The sequence below is a fragment of the Mastomys coucha genome, unplaced genomic scaffold (assembly GCF_008632895.1).
Source record: "Mastomys coucha isolate ucsf_1 unplaced genomic scaffold, UCSF_Mcou_1 pScaffold12, whole genome shotgun sequence".
Taxonomy (NCBI): Eukaryota; Metazoa; Chordata; class Mammalia; order Rodentia; family Muridae; genus Mastomys; species Mastomys coucha.
Window position 1 is genome coordinate 53,927,526 of NW_022196894.1, and position 11,174 is coordinate 53,938,699.

Consider the following 11,174-nt stretch of genomic DNA (forward strand, 5'->3'; position numbering starts at 1 on the left):
TCTGGCAGCTCAATAGTTGAGGTATATCTGAGGCTATCTAAAACATACTGGTTCTAAAGCAGCAGCTATCTCCTCTAGACTGGTGCTGCATCCCCTGGGCCCAAGTGCTCTGGGCCCGGGGGGACTGCCGAGTGCCTGAGTCTGAGTCCTAGCCCATCTAAGTTCTAGTTCTAGTCCTTCTGCAAGTCCATAGTGCTAGTCCTGCATGAGAGTCCAAGTCCTAGTCCTTGTCTTAGTCCTAGTGTTAGTACAAAGTGACAAGCAGGCTTAAGTAGCATACAGCAAGCAGGGCAGATGACAAAAGTCATGTAGGCAGGTGACAGTCACATCAAGGTCAGTGTTCTTACTGACCAAGATCGTGTATCCAGTTGTGAAGCAGGCGGAAGAGCAATGGTGCCCCTCCCTGCTGGGGCTAATTTGGTATTCCTATACTAACTCTCTGGTTCTTGCTAGAGGCAATGACTAGGAGGTTTTAATCTAACACTTCTAGCTAATGTCTTTGGGTGGAAGCCCTTCATTACTCTCTAGTATGTAAAACATTTCTAGCTATTGTAAACTATTATTGTCCTAAGGAATAGGAATGTCCCTTGTTAGCTCTAGCAAGGCAGTTTCCTTGAGAGAAATTACAAGTTATGGGAAGCTTGGTAGTAAACCAGGATAGGTTGGTAACATTGTATTGGCCAGGAAACAATGTCCAATCTTAGACATTTACGAATCATTTCTTGGGGTGCCTTGATGCCTAATTATGAGGGCGTGTTGACGATTGGAAAGACTAATCTGGAACACGTCTGAGTTAGGAGATACTAGGGACTGTCTATCCAGGAGGCACAGAACTCCTTTTGGATCCTTATTGCCTCTTATCAGGATTTTATCCCCGATATTTTGGATGTGACTGGAGTAGACGAGTGTGCGTGGCATGAAGGTAAGGATTATTAGCTGTGGTATCCTCCAGCAGAAGGGACATACCATGGCTGGATGCAACTCCTCTATGGCTATAGAAATATCATAACACTTATTCTATAACCTTCATACTTTATATTTGTTTTATCTAAGTCTGAAAATAGCTACTCACCTGCTAGAGGGGAACTAACTGTTTATCCTCCATGGCAAAGCAACATGGATTGGAAACATCATTGGACTTTGCTGTGCATCTCTAAACAGAAAACACTGCTTTTTGCACCAGGACAAAGGTTTTCTTTTCTCCTCCTAATAGGAATTCCAGGGAAAAAAAAAACCTCATTAAGACACTTAATTCTTTTTTTTTCTATGTGACTCACACTTTCCTCTTTGCTCCTGACAAACATAAGAATCTTTGTATTTGGGACATCCAGTTGCCTAAGGTTTCATCTTCTCTGTCTTCTAAAGATGAACCACTGGGACACTTTCAAGAGCCTGCTAAGGAGCATGCACACTCACAGCCCACACCTGCTAACCCCATTCTTTCTAAGAGATTTTCTTACTTTTACTCAAAGAACCCTGTGACAGAGCTTGCTGTATTTTGACATTTCCTGCTTCATTTGCATCAAAGAGTCAAAAGTATAGTCCCAGTTTCTTCCAAGATGGTTTATGAGCAAAGAACTTTGTGTTCTGCAGTGGGTCTTAGTATAAGGCCTCTGTTTTCATGCTCTGGGCATGGAAAAGGAGTCAATTTTCTCCCCTGTCTCTACTTCATGTGACATCTATTCTGAAATGTGTGCTTTCTCAGTGGGATTGAAGTTTCCTAAATACCAAGTGGGAGGAGGCCCCACAAAACACATATGTCTAAATTTGGCAAATGACATGACTGTGGGGGTGAATAGGTCCAAGATTAGAGAATTAAAAAAAAATGGTGCCATCAGTTATGTGGATTGCCCTTGCCTCTCGAATCCATCATCCCTCTGCATCTCCACCGATGCAGACCTACAGGCTCCCAAGATGTCATCTTGAATATGCTGTTTTCCCTTCCTCCCGAAAACATGTTTTGAACAAAGGGTTGGTAATTTCTTCGTACAGCTTTAAAATAGCTCCCAATTTCTCCTTTCCAAGTAAATTCACATTTAAACAGGCCTTACACTGGAAGTCTATGTTTCCCAGTAGATCTGTCAATGGAAGATGAGGAAATTAGAACCTTCTGTTGCAAGACACTCTCTTCTGATCCTAGTTAGATGCCTTTTATGGTCATCAGCATACTGAGTCCACATGACACATTTTATTTTTTGGAACCTATCCTTTTCATGCATGAAGTAAAAGGAGAGAAAAATCTAAGGCGAACTTTTCCTCATTACTCCAAAAGTGATAGTTATATAAATATTTAAATAGTTATTATATAAAAGCAATTCTGTATAAATGAATAATGGTTACTTAGAAAGAAAACCTAAACTGGAAGAAGCAGTGGATTCTGAGATCTTTAGAGCAGAATAGCCTGCCAGGTCTACAGAAGGAGCACAAAGCACAGGTAAGTGCTCTGGGACCCAGCTAAGTTTTACTGAATTGGAAGTGGCAGAGAACAGACAGTGGGCAATAATGTAGGAGCCAGCTACAGCGATCAATAGCAAAGGGTGCAGACTCAAGGACACACGCACACATTCTAGAAATGTCTACGCTGAAGCTTTTCCTCCTCTACTCTCCCTCTTTACCATATTGACTACCTGTTCTTATTTCCCTGCTGTTGCTATGGTGTTCCATAGCCAAAGGTAATGAGTTTCAGCCCCTACTCCAGTGGACTCCCCACTGTGTTTTCTGATCTGAGTGAGACCTCTGGCTTCAGCCACGTTAAGCAAGCCACTCCCATCTTGATTTGGGATGCTACAAACCAGGCTTCAGCCTCTGGTTTCTCTAGACACCCTTGTCAGCTGATGCTTTTCTTGTATTTTGTGTTGTAAACTTTCACCGAAGGTTGTGACATGGGCCGTGTTGTGTATAGTTCACTTGGGGAAGAGGAATGGAGAACTATATTGTCTGGTATTCTCACATCTAATCTGATGAGTCAGCCTATAGATGTTACTGGAATGATTAGCAATTAGAAAAACATGCCTGAATTTTGCCACTGTACAAAAAGGAATTGCTTATTTTAAATATTTTAAGATGAGGATGGTGGAATGAAGAAAATATTTGACTACATACTTTTGGTCTATTTACTTCCAGCTAATTAAGTATTTTCTTTTTAAAAATTTTTATTTATATTATCAGGTATGGGTATGATATATGTTTCTGTCACAGCACAACTTTGTGGAGTCAGTTCTCTTCTTCCACCTTTATGTGGGTTCCAGATATTAAACTCAGGCTGCCAGACCTGTGTGGAAAGCACAAAGCTGTCTCTCTCTCTCTCTCTCTCTCTCTCTCTCTCTCTCTCTCTCTCTCTCTCTCTCTCTCGTATTGCCACAGGCCAGCCAATCTGGGCCTCCCTTAACCCGCAGGAGAAACGGAGGTCCTAGTCAGGTCGACAAGGCGTAGGCGAAGAAATGATGGCAGAGATGACACATGAAGTACAGGATCTGAATGTATTTCTTAAAAATGGCATCAGACTTTTACAGTCATTGCAAAAGAGAGATGGTAAATCTGGCAGCTCAGTAGTTGAGGAACATCTGAGGCTACCTGAAACACACTGGGTCTAAAGCAGCAGCTATCTCCTCTGGACTGGTGCTGAATCCCCCGAGCGAAGCGGTCTGGGCCAGGGGGACTGCAGATTGCATGAATCTGAGTCCTAATCCATCCAAGTTTTGGTTCTAGTCAGAGAGCACCAGTGCAAGTCCTAGTTCGAGTCCTGCATGCAAGTCCAAGTCCTTCTGCGTGTCCCTCTATACAAAGTGAGAAGCAGACTTAAGTAGCATACAGCAAGCAGGGCAGGTGACAAGAGTCATGTAGGCAGGTGACACGTCAAGGTCAGTGATCTTACTGACCAAGATCACGTATCCAGTTGTGAAGCAGGCAGAAGAGCAATGGTGCCCGACCTGCTGGGGCTAATTTGGTATTTCTATGCTAATTCTCTGGTTCTGCTGGAGGCAATGACTAGGAGGTTCCAACCTAACACTTCTAGCTAATGTCCTTGAGTGAGGGAAGCCCTTAATCTCTAGTATGTAAAACATTTCTAACTTCCCTAAGGAATGTGCATGACCTCTGTTGCTAGCTCTGGCAAGGCAGATTCCTTGACAGAAATTCCAACTTATGGACAGCTTGGTATTAAACTAGGATAGGTTGGAAACATTGTGCTGGCCAGGAAACAATGCTCAATCTTAGCCATTTACGAATCATTTCTTGGAGTACCTTTATGCCTAATTATGAGGGCATGTTGACGATTGGAAAGACTAATCTGGAACACGTCTGAGTTAGGAGATACCAGTGACTGTCTGAATATCCAGGAGGCACAGAACTCCTTTTGGATCCTTATTGCCTCTTATCCTTAATCAGGCTTTTACCCTGGATATTTCGGATGTGACTGGAGTAGACGAGTGCGCATGGCAATATATATATATATATACACACATGCAATTACATGGAAGTACATTATTTCCTCAGATTTTTTTTTTTTTTGAGACAGGGTTTCTCTGTGTAGCCCTGGCTGTCCTGGAACTCACTCTGTAGACTAGGCTGGCCTCAGACTCAGAAATCCGCCTGCCTCTGCTTCCCAAGTGCTGGGATTAAGGGTGTGCGCCACCACTGCCCGGCATTTCCTCAGAATTTTAAGATTTCTCACTTAGCCAATTGTATGTGGTATTTAATGACAAAAATATATTCTGGCATTTGAAGTTATATTTACATTTATATAATGCATCTCTTTTGTTATACAAAATATGTAAAAAAATTAAAAGACATTGCCATAATTTTTATATTAGAATCATCAATTTGACAAATTTCAATATGAATTATTGAATCAAAATATTTATAAAGCTACAATAATAGTTATTGTAAGGAAACCATTACAAATTTTTCTTCGTGGGCTAGAGAGATGGCTCCACAGTTAAGAGCACTGATTGTTTTTCTAGAGTTTCTGAGTTCAATTCCCAGCAACCACATGGTGGCTTACAACCATCTGTAATGGGATCTAACTCCTTCTTCTGGTGTGTCCGAAGACAGCTATAGTGTACTCATATATATATAAAAAATAAAAGCTTTTCTTTGTATGAGTGAATTGATTATATTGCTTACCCAAGGGTGTGGGGAGAAGCCATATGTTCAAATTTGTAAGATATTTAGGACAGATGTCAACACACTTTGTCCATTTAAAGTGCTTCTGTGTTAGGCATCATCAGTCAGCATCTATATCTAATGGGCTTGAAAAGGATTTAATGAGAATTCCATGTTTATGTTTTCTGCTATGTCTCTTTTAACATCCTCAAGCTAAAATATTTGTATTTAACATCCTCATTTCTTCACAATCCTTGAAGCATCCTTGTCAAAGACACTGTGAAGAAACTTTGCCACTTTTGGGAATTTCACAAGAATTACCTTGAATGTATTAACTTATATAGCAAGGGAGAATGAAGACTGCAGATGAAAGGAAGTCTTATGTTCCTGGGCTATAAAATGGATTGCATTTGACTATCTAGATTGACCCAGTATAGTCACAGGGGTCTTTAACAATGGAAGAGAGATCAGAAAAGTACACACACACACACACACACACACACACACACACACACACACATACACACACACACACACACACACGGAAGTTGAGCATGGGAGTAGTACATGGGAGGGTTTGAATCAGTCAAATTTTTGTTGTTCTTATTTTGTAAAAACATATTTTAGTTCATGTTGTGTTGCCATCACAAAATACCTGAATATAAAGACAAGAGCTTTATTTGACTTATATTTGTGATTTCTGAAAAAAGTCCAAATAGCTGGGTGCCCACACCTGACAAACTGCCCATTTCAACCTGGTAGGTGGCATTTCATGATGAGAGCACAAGCAAGAGAGGTCACTTGGTAGGTGACATAATAAGAAAGTGGGAAAATGTTGGCTTTAAACCCGTATAACAGCCTGAACCCATAGGACCTGATCCATTCTTGGAGTTCTAGCTCCCATGAGATATATATTAATCTCTTCTGTTGGTTGTACTTCCAGTGCCTAATTATTTCCTATATGGACCCCATTGCCCAACATCTAAATCAAATTGTTTCTTTACATTTCTTTTTTTTCTTTTAACTTTTATTGTATTATAATGAGAAAAGTTACATGATTTCAATTTATCTGAATTTGTTAACATTTAAAAACATATTTTAAGTAAATAGAATTAAATCACATTCTTGTTTCCCTTTTGTACCCCAAGTCCTCCCAGAGACCTCTTCTTCAATACCTACAATATCTTTTTTGTCATATTTCTTAATATGTATAAAATATTATAACAGTAAAAATGAGTATTATAAAAATTGTTTGATATAAAACAACAATCAATTTAACAGTGTTATGTAGATGCTTGTCTACAGCAATACTGAAAATACATAGCTTTTCTCAATATAAATTTTAAATAACTTCAAACATATTAACTGTATTCAAATGGTTTCTTAGCCGGGCGGTGGTGGCGCACGCCTTTAATCCCAGCACTTGGGAGGCAGAGGCAGGCGGATCTCTGAGTTCGAGGCCAGCCTGGTCTACAGAGTGAGTTCCAGGACAGCCAGGGCTAAACAGAGAAACCCTGTCTCAAAAAAAAAAAAAAAAAAAAAAAAAATACAAATGGTTTCTTAATCAAGGCCTTTAGTCTAGTCTGAATTTTGATGGAGACAAACCATATTCAAACACTGAAAGGAAATAAGATATTTTTGGTACTTTAATTGTGCAACCCCAGAAACCAGCATCTTCAGGAAGGTTTTCTAATACTCCACCATCCCCACACTGGGGGAAGCTAGAGACTCATGTTTCTATGCATTTCTGTGGTGTTCATGGATATGGGGCAAAAAAATTGGAGCACAGTCCCACCCACTCTATTAATAAGAAGGATTTTCAAAATCTGCCCAGAAATGACAATCAGAGTGACAGGGCTTGGGTGCTATGATTTTCACTTATCATATCTCACTCAGCAGGAAGCTTAAGATTGGGTTAAAGAATTTTATGAATAGCTTCCTCCAAGATGGAAGCATTTCATCCTGCAGTGAGGCTTCTTAAGCAGAAAGGTAAACAGCTCAAAATAGCTTCAGGAAGTCCCTGACCAAATTCACCAGGTCCCTCCTTCCAAGAGTAAGCAAAAAGTACAGACTGCTAAAAGTTTCTCTCCGACAAGACAAGCTGTAAAGAAGACTCTGAGACCAGGCCAGCTGCTTGGAAGAGATTAGACCAATTGAGTCCCTTGAAAGGGATCTTCTTCAATTCTGCAGGCTGTGCAACATGCTCTGGTTTCCTAGCCTTTGTGACTTGTCACTGTGCTGGGGTGAGCTTTGATGATACAGCCTTCTCTTGAGTCATTTCTGCCCCTTTATTCCTGTAAGTAATCCCAATAAAACTCATAATTCATCAAGTTGGATTTTCATGGTCTCTGTACTTTGGTCTATCATGGATTATTATTTGGGGTGGGTAGACATGTATGTTTGTGACTCCCTAGGGAAAGTTTTGTCACACAACAATGAATACAGTAGATGGGATAGTTGGGATTTTTCGGTGTAAGAAACACTAGTCTCCCCTGGGAAGACTTTAGAACCCTACTGATGTTATCTTATGTGATGTCCCAAATGAGCATTGTTGTCCATAAAAGAGCATTTTGTAAGTTAAAGGGTACCAGTTAAGGCTGTGACAGCTGATGATACACCCAGTTACAGAGTTGCCACATCTCATTCTCTGAGCTCTCTCTCAGACCCTCCCCGTTGCTTTCTACACATTTTTATATTTCGAGCCTTGTTCCTAAAATTAATATCAGATGTTTTGGGTGAATCATGTAATTTCAAGAAAGGACATGCCATTTTATTTTAACATGGAAAAGGGGTGGGGGGAGGATTTTCCCAGATTTTCCTGGGATTGTAATTTAGAAGAAACTCTCTGGAGAGTCAACCCTTTCTTCTACGAAGATTCTATTTGAGTATGGTTAGGTGGCTTGTGACCTGAGGAGAAACTTATTTTTTCATGTAGAATGAAACCATCACAAACAAAACAAAACAAAACAAACAAATAGAACATAAAATCTGTATTTGTGCATGTGAGATCTTGGATTGGCAATACTCAGGGATGCTGAGAGAGTTTCTTGTTCCCTGAAATTATTGCGGTCGTTTGAGCTGATACTAAAGAATAAGGTACTAAAGGGTGTGAATGTGCTTATGTGGTAAGCACTGACTGCTTTCCCAGAGGACCTGGGTTTGATTCCCAGCCACTCAAGAGATAGGTACCAACCAACTGTAACTTCAGTTCCAGGGGATCCAGTGCCTTTTTCTGTGGACACTAGGCATGTGCATGGTACAAATACATGCATTTAAAACACTCATGTACACATAATTAAGGAAATAAATGAGGCTGGGGAGATGGCTCAGAGGTTAAGAGCACTGTCTGCCCTTCCAGAGGTCTTGAGTTTAATTCCAAGCAACCACATGGTAGCTCATAACTATCTGTAATGGGATCCGATGCCCTCTTCTGGTGTATGTGAATACAGCTACAGTGTACTCATAAAAATAAAATTAAAAAGAAAATAAATGAATATGAAAAATTAAAAACAAGATACAAAGAAGGGGTGGTGGATTTAAAAAAACAAAGACATGAGAAAATAGTTTTCTATAGAGTCTAACAGCCCCAGATGGGTATAAATCTGGATTCCCATAAAGTCCTCAGGGTAGTCCTGGCTTAAAATTCCTGCTTGCAGCATGTCTTCCTCACACTCCTATCAAGAACCCTTTTGTTCCATCCTCCAATCTGTTCTGGATATTTTCATGGAGTCTAAGGAGCGCCTATCGCTAACATCTACCTCTCAGCATTAAAACAAGGGCTTCTAAAGGGTCTTTACAATTTATTTATCTGCTAAAAGAATTCTCTAAAATGCAATTTCAGACATGAAGTAGCAAATAAAGAGTACATTTGGTATTCCTTCAAGTCCTGGTACTTCAAGTTCCAGGAAATTACTAAACACAAAGCTTGTGAGCTACACCATTGACCATGTTCATTGGGCATGTCTCAAGTTGTTTGAGCCATACTTTCTCTATTTAAAAAAAAAAAAATCTTTCATGGGCTGTTAATGAAGATCAGACAATATAATATGAGAGTCTATGGGTTTGAAAACAAAAATAAACTTGAATAGTCTGACGGAAAAGCTAGGGGAATAAGTAATTAATTTTCTGTTTTGTAGTGGGTTTTATACATGTTGAAGAGAAAGACAAATACTTCTGGGGGAAAATGAGAGGAAGTATTTTGGAAAAATAAGAGAGGAAAGAGGTTTGGAAGCAACTGGGATGTAGGGGAAGCTGTATTTTCTTTAAAATATGAATACTTAGATTTGCTTGCTATGTGATTAGCTTCTCCATCTCAATATGAAATCTTCAATAAAATTTATGTTATTGTCATGTTTGTGCTGTAGAATGAGAACAGGGGCCAATCCATTTGAGGTCTCACTATTTGACCTTGAGAAACATTGTCTGTGTTCATCTTCTTATGCTTTAGTTTTCTTTTCTGATGAAGTAAAAGAGACTTAGGTGGTTTGTGGACCAGGTTTGATAGGCCTCAGTTTGCCTATGCTGTAGTATGGCCCTCAGGATTCTGTTTTGATGCTTTTACTTGCTCAGAGTCCCTTCTCTATTGGTTGTTTTTCTCACTAAACTTTTTTTTTATTAGATATTTTTTTTTATTTACATGTCATATGATTTCTCCTTTCCCAGTTTCCCCTCCAAAAACCAACCAAACAAAAACAACAAGAACAAACCCCTGTTGCCTCCCCCACCCCATGCTTGCCACCCCACCCTCTCCCGTTTACTGGCCATGGCATTCCCCTACACTGGGGTACAGAACCTTCACAGGGCCAAGGGTCTCTCCTCCCATTGATGATCGACTTTGCAATCCTCTACTATACATATGCTGCCAGAACCATCAGTCCCACCATGTATAGTCCTTGGTTGGTGGTTGAGTCCCTAGGAGCTCTGAGGGTACTAGTTAGTTCATATTGTTGTTTGTCCTAAGGGGCTGCAAACCGCTTAGCTCCTTTGGTCCTTTCTTTAACTCCTTCACTGGGGACCCTGTACTCAGTTCAATGGATGGCTGTGAGCCTCTACATCTGTGTTAGGTATTGTCAGAGCCTCTCAGAAGATAGCTATATTTAGGCTGGCTTGTCCTTCCTTTAGTCTCTGCTCCATAGTTAGTCTCTGCAATTCCTTCTGTGGGTATTTTGTTCCCCCTTTTAAGAAGGAATGAAATGTCCACCTTTTGGTCTTCTTTCTTCTTGAGTTTCTTGTGGTTTGTGGTTGTTCTTCCTGTATTCTGAACTTCTGGGCTAATAACCTTATCAGAGAGTGCATACCATGTGTGTTCTTTTGTGATTGGGTTACCTCACTCATGATGATATTCTCCAGATCCATCCATTTCCCTAAGAATTTCATAAATTCATTGTTTTTAATAGCTGAGTAGTACTCCATTGTGTAGATGTACCACAATTTCTGTATCCATTCCTCTGTTGAGGGACATCTGGGTTGTTTCTAGTTTCTGGCTATTATAAATAAGGCTGCTGTGAACGTAGTGGAGCATGTGTCCTTATTACATGTTAAAGCATCTTCTGGGTATATGCCCAGGAGTGGTATAGCTGGGTCCTCTGGTAGAACTATGTCCAGTCTCACTAAACTTTTGACTCAATGCAGTTTACATCCTTTAAAGTTAATAAGAGATAATCTAACTATACACAACTAAGTAGGTACTTAACACCACACTAAACAGGGTAGAATTTGAGTACAAAGGAGAATCTATTCCTTGAATGTGTACCTAAAAGTTGATGTATTAGACATATTAAGTATTGGAAAGTTAGTCCCTAGTGGAATATTGTTGCGAGATGAGCTTAATAAAAGGTTGGTTATGTGGTAGATTTGCTCTCAGAATAGACTATGGTCATGATCTGGGATCGAAGTAATAAGATATTGAAAGTATTACAAACATGAATCTATTCTGTTCTCCAACATAGCCTTTCACCTTGTGATATCTTCCACTATGCTAGGATTTGGTTCAAAGGGGGATCCATAGAGGTGTGTGCAAAGTCTTTACAAATTATCTACTCTGTGGTGTTTTCTTTTTTTCTTTCTTTCTT